Raw genomic sequence first — 16,873 nt, forward strand, 5'->3', positions numbered from 1 at the left:
CTATTTTGGACACTGGGATTATGACTTTCAGAAATACACTTGCCACCATCGCTACCACAAGCGCCATCACCACCAAAACACCTGCCATGTGGATGCAAAGAGGGGAACTTAGTTAAAGCTAAAGAACTTTAAAGAGTCCAAACTATTTCCGGCAAAGATGAAGGCCGACGTGGAAGATTCGGCCCTGCCTGTCTTCAAGGTAGAAGTTTAGTAGTCTGTGACCGGGAGACCCGAACGTCGCTTTGCAGGTGTAGAGGCTTGGAGGTAGGAGGACTGTGGTAGAGGGTCTAAAGACTGATTTCCCTACTCCAGACACTCGCCCTACCGGCTCAGCTGTAGGCAACTAAACTTGTGGAAAATACTCACCAATTGTCTCAAAGTCAAAACGGAATTGTCCCGTCTGTCTCATGCCCCTGGTTTCGATTCACAGGGTGTAAAGAATTCCACTAAATAGAAACACACACACACCATCCAGCTCTGGCAAAAGACACAACGCTCGCACACACCCACAGCATGTTCGTCCTGTGTTCTGTGCGCCTGGCTGTAATTATCTGCGCGCTTTGCATAAATCACAATGCAGTTCTGAAATCATCATGATGACTTTCTGGCATGATTGGTTCGGTGGCAACGGCAGCTACAAGATCCAGGGTAGGCAGGAGGGGCTAGGGCCCCATTGCCCACTAGGTCCAGGAGGAGCCTGGCACCCAAGTGTTCTCTGGCTTCTGCTCACTGGAAGCTGCTGCAGGACACAGGGACCTCGGATCTAAGGTGCAGAAACTTGGAACTCTTGAGGTCGGACCTCAGAGAAGAAAGACTCTGCAAGGTAGGGACTGTTACTTTTCATCTTCGTGTCCATGGGCTCAGGTACGCTGCCTGATTCCTATTATGTGCTGCGGAAACATTGGGCACATGAATGAAGGTGGAAGTTGACTGCAGACTTCCCAAGAAGTAGCTGGAGACACAGCAAGGCTAATCACTGGGAGCCCGGAGAGGGAGGCCGATGGGGGTGGGGGTGGGAGGGGAGGTTGAGGGGGTGTTCAGGCTCTGTCCCAACAAGCTGTGTAAACTTGGGCAAGTGACTAGACCTCTCTGGGCTCCAGGTAATTATTTGTAAAATGATTAAGTCCTGTTAACATTAACTTTCAAAGATTTTTTTCTGTGAGTCTACAATGAGAAGTGATTGATAAAGGGCAAATGCCATGTATCAGAAATACCTTTTAACACAGACAAGATATTAACTGTAAGGACGGGTTTATAAAGTTGGCTTGGAAAGGGGTGGTCATACCCCAGAGGTTCTGAAGCATTTCTGACCAGGTCCAAACATAGTCTCTAACTTCCTCTATCCTTTTGTGAGAATGGGGTTCTCAACAAAAGGGAAGCAAAAAACACAGGGAAGACATCTTTTATTACAGGGTTACATTTTTGTCCAGGAGATAAGAAATAAGACCGACCGTGAGAAGGATGATGGAATCTAGGGGTCTCTCTCACCATCCAGCAATCTACCCCATTCATCAAACACTGAGCACCCACTATGTGCCAGAGATTAATGACATGACCTCTTTTTCAAGGAGTCACAGGGAGAGAAGACTCATAAAAGGTGATAAGTGCTTTCGACTGGAGGAAAATACAGGACATTCTGGAAAAATATCCAAGGGACCCTAAATCAGTGTGGAGTTGGGTAGGCTGTCAATGCCCCTTGGAAAACTGGTTATGAGTCAGGGGAATCTGCTGCTGCTTCTGCTGCTGCTAAGTCGCTTCAGTCGTGTCTGACTCTGTGCGACCCCGTAGACGGCAGCCCACCAGGCTCTGCCATCCCTGGGATTCTCCAGGCAAGAACACTGGAGTGGGTTGCCATTTCCTTCTCCAATGCATGAAGGTGAAAAATGAAAGTGAAGTCGCTCAGTCGTGTCCGACTCTTAGCGACCCCATGGACTGCAGCCTACCAGGCTCCTCCGTCCATGGGATTTTCCAGGCAAGAGTGCTGGAGTGGGGTGCCATTGCCTTCTCCTCAGGGGAACCTACTGCCTCTGAAAAATGTCTTCTACCAAAGCTCACTCTCCTACTAATCCTCCTTCTCACCATTTAAACAGGGAAGCAGAAAAACAGACTCACAGACATAGGAAACAAACTTAGGGAGAGGGATAAATTAGGAATTTGGGATTAATAGATACATGCTGCTATATATAAAATAGATAATCAACAAGGACCTACTGTATAGCACGGGGAATTGTATTCAATAATCTTATAGTAATCTGTAATGGAAACGAATCTGAAAAAATGTTACATATACAGCTGAATCACTTTGCTATACACCTGAAATATTGTAAATCAACTATAATTAGTTTTAAAAACGTTTTAGAACAACAAAAGAAGGGGAGAAGTAGAGTCCTGTGAACTAGATTGCATGAGAGGTGCAGGGGTGCAGGACACCCCTCTAGCATTAGATTATCTGGGCCTGACCCCTAGATCTCCATTCACTTAGCTTCCCCCCAAAACGGTACCATTTTCTCCATTAACTGTCTCTTCCAATATGCTAAATTAAAACAGTAAAGAAGAAAGGAAAAGCTTTCCCATCAGCAAGCAGACCTAAAGTTGGTGTGGAACAGAGTCCCCTCACCAATCAGTGATCAGCCCCCTCTCAGAGGTTATCCTACCTCTAGAGATCCAGTCCTTTAAAATTCCCCTCACCTCATGGACAAGCAGAGTTGAGAAATACCCAGACCCAGAAAACATCTGGCAAAAATCTACCAGTTAAGGTTGACTGAGGTTTGATGTTCAGTTTCTAAAAGACACTCTGACACAAGTTTTATTTGTTTACATGAAAGGGAGAGTTGATTTCATTTGTTTCCAGGTCATAATTCAACCTACAGTTGGTTATTGCTTCCTAAGTGGATGGGGAGTTGGAGAAAAGGTGGGTCATGGAGCAGAGTGTCCAGTACAAAGCAGGTACTCAGTGAGGGCTCAGTAAGTGAATCTCGTCAGGCTTGCTCCTGAGTCTGTTGTGGATCTCTCTACAAGTTGTTTGGCTCCTATTAGGTAACTCTACTCATAAACACTGAGAATAATCCAGAAAAGACACCCAGGTGCTCTAGACTCAACTGGTGCTGAGTTGTAGAGTTTTTCCTTGACATTTTCTAGAACTCTGTTAGCTAACTGTCTGTTACTTCTCACTAACAGCACCCCTGCACCCATGCCTCTCTCACACAATCTAGTATTGGTGCTAACAGCAGCAACAGTGAGACAATGCCCTGTGTGATGCGCTCATTTTTTTTTCTTAACAAATAACAAATTGTGTCTCTACATTTATTCACACATTCTCTTAGGGTCACATCAGCAGAAGAAATTCAAGTTTAGGGGCAGGCTGAGGATTAGAAGCTTCTAGAGTCTCACTGCACTTTTATATTCATTTTGCCCCAAGAAAAAGCAAATGGAAACTTCTCCCATATTTTACTTTTATTTCCTACATATAATATTTTAGTTGTTTGTACCTGCCTTGTTGCAGGAAAAATTTATTATGGCTCTCATGTCAAATTGCTTTAAGACCTAGTATCCCTCCCTATAAGATGACACACCTGAAATGTATTTAAAACAGAAACAACCAGAGATGTGACTAGGAACAAAAGAAAAAGAAAATGGTGTTCCCCAGATAGATCAACAGAGAAAAAGCTGCCTCTTTTTTATGTCTGTTTCTTTGCTCCTAGTCGCCAGAGCAAAAAGTTCAGAGGACACGTAAGAGATACCCAGCTTTCCAACTAGACAGGGAGCTCCATGAAGCCAACTGTCTGAGTCATTTTCAGTTGCCAGCCCTACCACTCTGGCACATACCACTGCTTGATAAATGTGGACTGTAATAGTGGTCCTGACTGATGGTACTCACAAAGAAAGCTGAGACTGGGTGAGGGACTTGCTTTTGCTTTGCCCCAGCAATGGGGAGGATAGAGAGTAGGGACAGGTCCTCTAGACTCCAAACCTTGGAAAGAGGTAATTTTTTATCTTCTAAAACAAAATCATGACTAGAGAAACAAGAAAGAAGACTACATCCAGGGAAGGACTGGCCACCAAGCCTCCTTCAACCTCTTAATTTCCTGTGAATTGCACAGTTCAACTTGGCTTCCATTTAGCCCAGAATTATAGAGCATACAAGTTAAAGGCAACCTTGGAGATCAGTACTCATCCAATTTCATCATTTTACAGATGAGAAAACTGAGACCCTTAGAGACAAAGCTTGTCCTAAGTCACTCTTCTAGAGACAAAGGCCAATCACAGAACCCAGATTTCTTCTTGCTGAGTCTAATGCTCTTTGAAATATTAATTCCATTGCACTGAGCCACCTCTCATTTCCTAGGAGGGCTTCTAGAAGCTCCAATTAAGGCAATTTTACTCACAAGAGAAGTAATCAGAATTAAGAAAAGTGTTTTGTGCATCTTGAAGCAATAGTTCAGTATTTCTGGAACTTCAGACTCTTCCACTTAACAGATTTTTCTTCAAACTCTCCCTCTGTAAGTACTTAAAATTTACTTGTCCAAATGGATAGAAGACATATGAGGTCTCTTTTTATTCTGCAGAGGGGATGATGTAGGCTACAAGAGGAACTACGTAGAGACACTAATTGTAGATGCAGAGAAAAAGGTCAATGATTAGACTGAACAATTAATCACTGAATTTGATCAGTGTGGACTGTCAATCTGGGCCTTTCAGATTTTAAAAACACCTCTCTACTCCCTCCACAGCAGGTTGAGAACCTGCTTTATCCAGATTACACTAGTAGAAACAATTGTTATGTAAAATGGGATAGCCTGGGTTAAATGTCACTAATGTATTTGAGAATAAACTAGAGATTCGATTCTTTATTCAGTCAATAAGTGTATCAGGACCACATATCCATCTCTGCCAATGCAGTGAAAAGCTTACATTCTAGTAGGCTTTGTTTCTAAATGATCTAGTTCACACAGTACTCTGTTGTCCCCCTATTCTAGTAAGTAATTTCAGAATTCACATCACTTACAAAGATGCCGAGTGGCTATTTAGGGAAGTCTGAATCAAAAAAAAAAAAAAAAAAAAAATCCTCCAAAACAAAACAAACCTCCCCCTCTCGTCTCCCTCCCCCCAACCCCACGTGTTTTGTGCAAGACGGAGTCAACCAGTGGGATTCACAGGAGGTCCCCAAGTCAAATGCTGCAGCTGCGTTTTTAAAAGGGGTTGGATAAACTACAGCCGTTAATAACATCTGTATCTATGCAAGCTAAGATGATGATAGGGGTAATCAGATCTCATGCTTCAGGGCATAAGATGATTGCCTGCTGAGAGGAGGAGGATTTGGCCTTTCAGGTATAGCACTGCACAACCCAGGAGGTAGGCTGCAGACATTTCTCCCAGGCTCTAAAATTTCAGGTGTAATTGACATGATTTTGGAATAGATGAAACATTTGAAATGTACTGTTTTTTTTTTCAGATGAGGATATTGAATAATGAGATATTTGAAATGCCCACATGTACCATATTAAACATATATTTCTCTCTCTAAAGATAAGATATAACTATTTAGATGCCTTTTTTGAAGGCTATTTTGACCACCTTTTAGTACAAGGAGATGCTTAATAAAGGCTAAACGACAATGAGAACAGTGCAGGTAATTCAACTTTAATCCATACATTTATGATTAGCTAAAATAATGTATAATTACTCAAGTATTCATAATAGCACATATTTGGATCCCTAAATATGTTTTCTAGTTGGATTAGCAACTATGTTTGGAGTTGCATGTTGGGGGTATACAAGGAATGTATTAATTTTAATGTCCTGATCACTAAAGTAATTTTTAAAACTTAGTATTTGTCTGGAAGTGAGAAAGGAATTACACAAAATAATCTTACCTTTTCTTTTTTTTTTGCCAACTGGATTACCTTTTCTTTTGATTTCTATAATATTTTCAAACCCTAGGAGGGTGTACACTTCAGGATAGTTGTACAATTTAATCACTTTTGAAAACACTGTGCAAATGTTGAGTAGGGTTAAAGAGCTTTATTTATTTAGACATGTAAACCCATGTTCCAGAACATACAGCATCAGACACTGGTCCACATTTCAAGAGATGTAAAATCTTTTGAAGGAGTTGATTCCTGTTAGAGTCCTTTTAGCATGAAAGACATTCTTGCTACCGGCTTTGTCACTATTACTAAACCATTCCCTGTTTGAAGGATATGGTTGTTAAATGCAATTTTTAAAATGATGCACATAAACAGTTTTAAGGAGGGGTGTGTGTGTGGAAATCCTGCAGCTGTTTGGCTGCAGACAGGCAGGGGAAATTAGTCAGAAGCCCAAAGCATCATAGTTAATAATCATTATTCTGTTGTCTGGGATGTTTGTTTAAATACTATTGACACTGTGTATGTATTGTCATCTTCTCTAAATTGTAGCTCTTAACCACTGAAATCTTGTTAAAGACCACCTAGGGTTTCCTCTGTATGATGCTGAAGTGTGTATTCACCTGATGGATAAACAAAACAGATTTTAAAATTTTCTCTCTCATGTGCAACTAGCAGGAAATTTTCTAAAGAAAGAGACTGCCTGAGTACAGTAAAAATAGAAGCTGTAGAGTCCCAACCTTTGTATTTCTCCTCTAGTGATAGAAAATGAACAAACCATCAACTGATTAATACAATTCAGTTCTGCTTAAAATTCACAGAACTGTTTGGTATTTTAAAAGATTCATACTTGCCATTAAGTGTGAAGAAATCAGTAACTATTCTTTTCATCAACAGCATGTTGGGTTCCCCCCACCTTTAGATTTTGCTTATTAAGTGAGGTCATTTGGGGGAAGAGCGGCTCTGGTGGGTGGGAAAAAAAATCTAACAGCCTGACTCCCAAGTTGAGAGCTCCAGATCACGGCCCATTCAGTACAAAGCGTTTTATATCTTGACTTATGAGGGGACAATAGTCGGTCTTACAAAGGCACCACCTGTGATTTAGCACGGTTGACATCTTTGTTAAGGAGGAGCAGGAGGGCAGAAGAGAAACAACACGTGCGCAATCCGGAACTTGTTACCAAGACCCACCTTCAAGGCTGTTTCAAGTCGTCCCTTAAGTCGAAAGGTTTTATTTTCTTACAGTTTTTGGTTTTTTTTTTAAAGGTGGTGAGAAGGGAGAGAGGAAATGAATGCTGTACGCGATAATTGACCCAAAGCGCTGGACTTACGGCTTGCAAGCGCCAAGCTGTTCCATTTTACAGATGGGTAAATGGAGATCAGTCCTCGAAGTGTCTTGCTCAGCCGGTGCCAGGGATCAAGGACCCCCGAGGGGCTTCGGGCCGCCGGGCTAGGGGCGCCGAGGGCGGCGTGACCGCGGGTGGGACGTCGAGTCTTCGGCCCAACCTTCAGGCCGGTGGCTTTTTGCTTCCTTCCCGAAGGTCGCTTCTGACAAATCTATCTATTTGGGGCAAATTGTCAGTGAGAAACTTCCGCTCGAACTGCCGTGGACAAAACCGGCTGTTTGAAAAGGGTAAATCCCGCGGCCCGGCGAGGCCGAACAATGGGCCGCTGGTGCTGCTGCGGCGGGGGCGGCCGGGCGGGCCGCACAAAGGGCGGATTAATTGGGGCCGCGGCTGAGCGATTCGCGCTAGCTCCACTCAGCCCGCACCGCGGGGCGCCCCATTGACTGGGCCCCGAGCCCCACTTTTCACAAACTCCAAACAAAAGTCAATTTCTTTTTTATAAGGCGGGGGAGGGGGCCGCGGCCAAGATTCTCCTCTTGCTCCTTTGCCTCAGTCTTGCTGCAAGGGTGGGGGGAATGGGTGGGGGGAGACTGGAAGGAGAGGGGCTTGGGGGAGTCGCGGAGTGGGAAGGGACGTGGGTGTGGCTGCCGCGTCCCTGTCCCCGCCTCCGCTGCCACCTCCTGGCCGAACCCACCTTCCAGGCAGGACGCTAGATTCCTGCTCAAGGCCTACCAGCTTCAGAAAATGCGGATGAGGTGACGGCAAGGACCCTGTGAGGGTTGAATGCACCAGGTTGGGGGAAATATTGGCAAGTGGTTTAGGAGGAAGGAAAAGAAACGTCCCCTTGGTACCTCGCGTGACCATTCATCAGATTGAACAACTACTGTGGTCCTGATAGAAGGGAGACAAAAATCAGTTTGCCCTCTGTTTACACACAAGTTGGGAAGGCAGATTCCTAAATCAATGAGCAGATGAGGGAGACAGGATACCAGGATGGGGTCCCCAAAGGAAGACTTCATCATCCCTATGTAGTTATGAGGTGGACTTGCCCATGTAATATATGGGAAAAGATATCTAATTACTTTATAGATACACAGTAGTGCGAGAAGTGGCAGTAATTTAAGAAAACCAAATTGTAGGATTAATATTGTCACTCGTCTGAAAAGCACTTATGGAGGAACTAGGAGTTCATCTCTTCTTGTTTCCTTTCAAAATAGGAGTGCAGAAGCCTCTCTGACAGTCCTAAGCTTGGTTGGCAGTGGTTGCATACAAGTGATTGGTGCATTCTTCTTCGAGGACCAGGTACCTAAGTGAATCAACAGGAAGGAAGGACTAAGTGCTGGTGTAAGGGAAGCCATTTATTGGGTGAAGGGCTGGCATGTGCTAACAGATGATATCCCAATGTTTTTATTTTATGGGGGAACGCTTCTTGTCTTGAACCTGCAGGCATTTTTGTGCTCTGAGTCTGGCTAACTGAAGTCTTAAATGGCTAAGCTTTAGTACAGAAACCCTCCAAAGACATCAGGCTAGGGTACTGGCACAGTGAGAGGGGAGCTCTGAGAATCAGAGGCTGTGAAAATTAAGGGCAAATATTTATCTAAAGATGTCACAACTCTGAATTTCAGTAGTACCTTATGTGCTAATCTCTGGTGGAAATCTAGAATAGCTGTTACTCCACTGTATATTTTGAATTCCCATTTGGAAATCAACATTTTTCCCCACCAGTTCTCAGTATGATTTTAGTTTATTGATGCCTTTGCAAATTCCAATCAAATAAATGACAGGATCTTTTGCTTTTTCCATGTCAGCAAAAGTTGAGTGAGTGTGTAAAGACTGTGATAACACATTATTAGGATGAAAAATGAAAATACAAGTGGGAGTCAGTGATAAAACTTCCACATTGAAAGGAATCATTTAACAGCAATGTGTAGGTTTAGACAGAACTGATGACAGGCTCTATTGTCTATTAATAGAGAGCTTATGACCACAGCTTCTAAGAATACCCAGCACAACTGCTTATCATTTTTATTTTACCAATGAAGGTCTTCTGAGAGGGGGACACTAAATGACTTTGATAAGGTCCACTCCTGAAAGGGGTGACATACTGGCATCAAGTCTTTCCATCACTTACTCTGGTTAGCTTTCAAGGCCTACATTACTCTCTTGAATTATTTTGGAGTCACTGTATGTGAACATCATTAGAGGAAAGAATCTCCTGGAAATTTGATTATAATTAAACTCTTTTTCTCCTCTTGCATTTACTGGCTGAGCAAACACTGCTGGAAAGGATGATGATCTTGGTACCCCCAGGCTTAGGTTGCCAGAAAAGGACAGAAACCTGACTTCTGATAATGGTAGAGCAGGTACAAGGTCAGCTTCAGATTTAGAATATGATAGTCATAAGTCAAAGTGAAGGAGCACTTCACCCAAGGATGGACTAGATTTAAATCAATAAGAGAATGAAGCTAAGATCCTAACATATATCTAACATTTGACTGTGACTGTATCATACATATAAAATACTGTATGAATATATCTATACTCAGATGGTAAAGAATCCACCTGTAGTGCAGGAGACCCAGGTTCTACCCCTGCGTTGGGAAGATCCCCTGAAGAAGGGAATGCCAATCCATTCCAGTATTCTTGCCTGGAGAATTCCACAGACAGAGGACTCTGCTGGGCTACAGTCCATGGAGTCACAAAGAGTTGGACATGACTGAGCGACTTCCACCAAAGAATGAAATAAAATGACTGCTCTATCCTAGCAGCACATTAGAAAAAACAATCTCAGTAGTATCTGAAAGGAGACTCCTTTGTGTTTCTTGGATTGCATCTCTTCTCCCTACCAGCACACCAGAAATAATCACCACCTTGAATTGTGTTTTACTCAGTTGCTTGCTTTCTTCATAATTTTACTACTTATGTATGTATCTCTAAATAATGTATGTATATTATATAATAACATATAACATAGTCTTCAGTGATTTTTCTCCCAATACTGTGTTTAGTTTTGGTATTAAATGAATTGTACACTCACACAGTATGGTTTCTTCATTCTCATTGTTATGTAATAATCCACTGTGTGAGCATGCCACAGGTACTTGCTCCTCACTACTAGGAATGGACATTTGGCTTCTTCCCTTCCATTTCCCTTTCTCTGTCTCTTATCTCTCAGATTCTCTCTTGTGCATGCCTCCTATATACATATGCTAGAGTTTCTCTAGTATATAAACCCAGGAGTAGAAGTGCTTTCTTATTCAGCCTTATTACCTACTCAAACTGTTTCCCTTAAATGATTCTATTAATTTACATTCCCAGAAGGAGGTGATAAGAGTCACTGTTGCTCCCTATCCTTTTTACAATCAGTTATGTGTTTATGGCTGTACTGTGTCCTCACAGCTGCTCTCAGGCTTCCTCTAGCTGTGGGGAGCAGGGGCTACTCTTTGTTGCAGTGTGTGGGCTTCTTGCTGCAGTGGCTTCTCTTGTTGTGGAGCATGGGCTCTAGGCATGCGGGCATCAGTAGCTGTGATGCACTGGCTTAGTTGCCCTGTGGCATGTGGAATCTTCCTGGACCAGGAATCCAACCCATGTCCCCTGCATGGGCAGGTGAATTCAAAACCACTGGACCACCAGGGAAGATCCTGCTTCCCATCCTCGTCAAGTTATTATTGGCTTATTTAAAATTTTTGTTATTCATATCAGATAATTATCTCTAGTTTTAATTTGTATTTTTCTGACTATTAACAAGGCTGAACATTTTTCAGGTGTCTGTGGGCCATCTATTTTTTAAAAATTGAAGTACAGTTGATTTACAATATTGTTAATTTCAAGTGTACAACAAAGTGACTTAACATATATGTATATATTTCTGATTCTTTTCTATTGCAAGTTATTACAAGATATTTAATATAGTTCCCTGTGCCATACAGTAGGTCCTTGTGCTATTAGCCACTTTTATTTTCTTTTGTGAAATACCTGTTTATGATGTTTCTCATTTTCCCATTGAGTTGTTTTTCATTTGAGTCACAGGAGCCTTAAAGTGTATATATATTTTTTAAGTTAATTAATTAATTTTAATTGGAGGCTAATTACTTTACATTATTGTAGTGGTTTTTGCCATACATTGACATGAATCAGCCATGGGAGTACATGTGTTCCCCATCCTGAACCCCCCTCCCACCTCCTTCCCCATCCCATCCCTCAGGGTTATCCCAGTGCACCACCCCTGAGCATCCTGTCTCATGCACCAAACCTGGGCTGGCGATCTGTTTCACATATGATAATATACATGTTTCAATGCTATTCTCTCAAATCATCCCACCCTCGCCTTCTCCCACAGAGTCCAAAAGACTGTTCTTTATATCTGTGTCTCTTTTGATGTCTTGCATATAGGGTCATCATTACCATCTTTCTAAATTCCATATATATGCGTTATTATACTGTATTGGTGTTTTTCCTTCTGGCTTACTTCACTCTGTATAATAGGCTCCAGTTTCATCCACCTCATTAGAACTAATTCAAATGCATTCTTTTTAATGGCTGAGTAATATTCTATTGTGTACATGTACCACAGCTTTCTTATCCATTCATCTGCTGATGGACATCTAGTTGCTTCCATGTCCTGGCTATTATAAACAGTGCTGCGATGAACATTGGGGTACACATGTCTCTTTCAATTCTGGTTTCCTTGGTGTGTATGCCCAGCAGTGGGATTGCTGGTTCATATGGCAGTTCTATTTCCAGTTTTTAAAGGAATCTTCATGCTGTTCTCCATAGTGGCTGTACTAGTTTGCATTCCCACCAACAGTGTAAAAGGGTTCTCTTTTCTCCGCACCCTCTCCAGTATTTATTGTTTGTAGACTTTTTGATAGTAGCCATTCTGACCAGCATGAGATGGTACCTCATTGTGGTTTTGATTTGCATTTCTCTGATAATGAGTATTGTTGAGCATATTCTCAGGTGTTTGTTAGCCATCTGTATGTCTTCTTTGGAGAAATGTCTGTTTAGTTCTTTGGCCCATTTTCTGATTGGGTCATTTATTTTTCTGGAATTGAGCTGCAGGAGCTGCTTGTATATTTTTGAGATTAATTTTTTGTCAGTTGCTTTGTTTGCTATTATTTTCTCCCATTCTGAAGGCTGCCTTTTCACCTTGCTTATAGTTTCCTTCGTTGTGCAAAAGCTTTTAAGTTTAATTAGGTCCCATTTGTTTATTTTTGCTTTTATTTCCATTACTCTGGGAGGTGGATCATAGAGGATCCTGCTGTGATTTATGTCAGAGAGTGTTTTGCCTATGTTTTCCTCTAGGAGTTTTACAGTTTCTGGTCTTATGTTTAGATCTTTAATTCATTTTATCTTTGTGTATGGTGTTAGAAAGTGTTCTAGTTTCATTCTTTTACAAGTGGTTGAGCAGTTTTCCTAGCACCATTTGTTAAAGATACTGTCTTTTCCCCATTGTATATTCTTGCCTTCTTTGTCAAAGATAAGGTATCCATAGCTGCATGGATTTATCTCTGGGCTTTCTATTTTGTTCCATTGATCTATATTTCTGTCTTTGTGCCAGTACCATACTGTCTTGATGACTGTAGCTTTGTAGTATAATCTGAAGTCAGGCAGATTGATTCCTCCAGTTCCATTCTTCTTTCTCAAGATTGCTTTGGCTGTTAGAAGTTTTTTGTATTTCCATACAAATTGTGAAATTATTTGTTCCAGTTCTCTGAAAAATACTGTTGGTAGCTTGATAGGGATTGCATTGAATCTATAGATTGCTTTGGGTAGTATACTCATTTTCACTATATTGATTCTTCTGATCCATGAACATGGTATATTTCTCCATCTATTTGTGTCATCTTTGATTTCTTTCATCAGTGTTTTATAGTTTTCTATATAGAGGTCTTTTGTTTTTTTAGGTAGATTTATTCTTAAGTATTTTATTCTTTTCGTTGCAATGGTGAATGGAATTGTTTCCTTAATTTCTCTGTTTTCTCATTGTTAGTGTATAGGAATGCAAGTGATTTCTGCGTGTTAATTTTATATCCTGCAACTTTACTATATTCATTGATTAGCTCTAGTAATTTTCTGGTGGAGTCTTTAGGGTTTTCTATGTAGAGGATCATGTCATCTGCAAACAGTAAGAGTTTTATTTCTTCTTCTCCAATCTGGATTCCTTTTATTTCATTTTCTTCTCTGATTGCTGTGGCTAAAACTTCCAAAACTATGTTGAATAGTAGTGGTGAGAATGGGCACTCTTGTCTTGTTCCTGATTTAAGGGGAAATGCTTTCAATTTTTCACCATTGAGGATAATGTTTGCTGTGGGTTTATTACATATGGCTTTTGTTATGTTGAGGAATGTTCCTTCTATGCCTGCTTTCTGGAGGGTTTTTATCATAAATGGATGTTGAATTTTGTCAAAGGCTTTCTCTGCATCTATTGATATAATCATATGGTTTTTATCTTTCAACTTGTTAATGTGGTGTATCACATTGATTGATTTGCGAATATTGAAGAACCCTTGCATCCCTGGGATAAAGCCCACTTGGTCATGATGTATGATCTTTTTAATATGTTGTTGGATTCTGTTTGCTAGAATTTTGTTAAGAATTTTTGTATCTATGTTCATCAGTGATATTGGCCTGTAGTTTTCTTTTTTGTGTGGCATCTTTGTCTGGTTTTGGTATTAGGGTGATGGCGGTTTCATAGAATGAGTTTGGAAGTTTACCTTCCTCTGCAATTTTCTGGAAGAGTTTGAGTAGGATAGGTGTTAGCTCTTCTCTAAATTTTTCATAGAATTCAGCTGTGAAGCTGTCTGGTCCTGGACTTTTATTTGCTGGAAATTTCTGAATATATTTTGGATACTAATCCATTGTCTGAATTATAGGAATGGCAAATCTTTTCTCCCCTTTAGTGACTGTCTTTCCATTTGTCTTCTAATGTCTTTTGATGAACCAAAGTTTTAATTTTATGGTGGAATTTATCAATATTTCCCTTCATTGGTTGATGTTTTTGTGTCTTATTTTAGAAAGCCTTCACTACTGCAAGATTGTAATGTGCTTCTGAATTGTTTCCCAAAACTTGTATAGCTTCACCTTTCCATATTTAAGTTTTTAATCCAACTGGAGTGAATTTTTGTGTACAGTGTGAGGTAAGGGTTCCAGAAAACATCTATTTCTGCTTTATTGATTATGCCTTTGACTGTGTGGATCACCACAAACTGTGGAAAATTCTTTAAGAGATGGGAATACCAGACCACCTGACCTGCTTCTTGAGAAATCTGTATGCAGGTCAGGAAGCAACAGTTAGAACTGGACATGGAACAATGACTGGTTCCAAATAGGAAAAGGAGTACATCAGGGCTGTAGGTTGTCACCCTGCTTATTTAACTTATATGTAGAGTAAGTACATCATGAGAAATGCTGGACTGGATGAAGCACAAGCTGGAATCAGATATGCAGATGACACCACCCTTATAGCAGAAAGTGAAGAGGAACTAAAGAGCCTCTTGATGAAAGTGAAAGAGGAGAGTGAAAAAGTTGGCTTAATGCTCAACATTCAGAAAACTAAGATCATGGCATCCTGTCCCATCACTTCCTGGCAAATAGATGGGGAAACAGTGGAAACAGTGGCAGACTTTATTTTTGGGGGCTCCAAAATCACTGAAGATTGTGACTTGGAAGAAAAGTTATGACCAACCTAGACAGCAGAGACATCACTTTGCCAACAAAGGTCCATCTAGTCAAAGCTATGGTTTTTCCAGTAGTCATGTATGGATGTGAGATTTGGACTATAAGGAAAGTTGAGCACGGAAGAATTGATGCTTTTGAACTGTGGTGTTGGAGAAGACTCTTGAGAGTCCCCTGAAGTGCAAGGAGATCAAACCAGTCCATCCTAAAGGAAATCAGTCCTGAATATTGATTGGAAGGACTGATGCTGAAGCTGAAACTCCAATACTTTGGCCACCTGGTGTGAAGAACTGACCCATTTGAGAAGACCCTGATGCTGGGAAAGATTGAAGGCAGGAGGAGAGGGGACAACAGAGGATGAGATGGTTGGATGGCATCACCGACTCAATGGACATGAGTTTGAGTTGGTGATGGACAGGGAGACCTGGCGTGCTGCAGTCCATGGGGTGGCAAAGAGTTGGACATGACTGAGCAACTGAACTGAACTGCACTGAAGGGTTCAATTTAGGTTTTTCTTTTCTTTTTTTTAACAGTTGTTTAATAAATTTTCTTAGTACTATTAGCTTAATCTTTTCTCTGTTTATCTCTAGTGCCAACTCTATTATAAAAGCAGGTCTGTATATATGCCTTGATTTATTTCAGGCTTCCCTATCATAATTCCTTTAGCCCCCTTATTTAGCCCTTTGCCAGCATCCTATTTTCTTACTTACTATAGCTTGTATGCTAAGTCTTAATAATCAGGAGGGCAATTCTCCTTACCTTGTACTTTTTCTTAGGGATACTTGGCTACATTTGACCCTTTGTTCTTCTGTTTTAATTTCAGAATTAGTTTGTCAAGTTCCAGAAAAAAATATTTCTGGGATTTTCATCAGAATTGGATTTAATCAATATGGGGAGAATTGACATTTTCATGTGTTGAAGCTTCCTACTAATAACCTGGTATTTATTTAAGTCTTCTTTAATGTTTCTTTCAATAAGGTATAATTTTTCTCTATAAATGAGGTGCATAACTTCTATTAGGTTGTATCCAGATTTATTATATTTTTGCTATATAATAGCATTCTTTCACAATTATCTTTTCTTATTGATAGTTTTGCTGTACGGAAGTATATACTGACTGAAAAATTCTTATCAATTCTAATAATTCACCTATAATTTCTTTTGAGTTTTCTGTGACTAATAATATTATGTGTAAATAATAGCCTTTTAATCTTTTTTTTAAATCCCTAAACCTTTAACTTAGAAATTTTCTGTTTTTGTCATACTTACACAGGTTAGGATTTTGAATACAATATTGAATAGCAGTGGTAATGGCAGTAACTTTGTATTTTTGCTGAACTAAAAGGAAGTATATGATTGTGGGTGCACCCAGGTATAGACTTGACATATCTTTTTTTTCTTGGCTGTGTGGCAAGTAGGATATTAGTTCTCTGATCAGGAAATGGAGTCTTAACCATTGGACTTCCAGGGTCTCTTGACATCTTCTTGGTGAACTAGGTGGCAACTGTTTTCATTTCTAGTAATGCTTTGGTCATAGTTTATTTTCTCTGATATTAATTTTGCCACACTAGCTTTCTTCTGCTAATATTTGGTTTTCCATCCTTTGACATTCAACCTTTCTATAACTTTGTTTTAAGAATCTCTTTTAAACAAGTTTATAATTTTTTAATTCATTCTGATAATCTTTATCATTAAACTGTACATTTACTTATTCATACATTTACAGTATTATAAATATTGATATGTGTACTTGGATTTATTACTGTGATCTTTTTGTTGCTTTATATTTGTTTCTTCTTTTTTTGCTTACTTTGCATTGATTGAGAATTTTTTGTTTGGAAGTTATATTCTTCGTGTGTCTATTCTTTTTTGTTGTTTTTTTTTTTCAATTTATTTTTAATTGAGGGAAATTGCTTTATAGTATTGTATTGGTTTCTACCATAAAACATGAATCAGTCATAACTGTGTGTGTGTGTGTGTGTGTCT

This window comes from Bos javanicus, chromosome 9, assembly GCF_032452875.1.
Source record: "Bos javanicus breed banteng chromosome 9, ARS-OSU_banteng_1.0, whole genome shotgun sequence".
NCBI classification, from domain to species: Eukaryota; Metazoa; Chordata; class Mammalia; order Artiodactyla; family Bovidae; genus Bos; species Bos javanicus.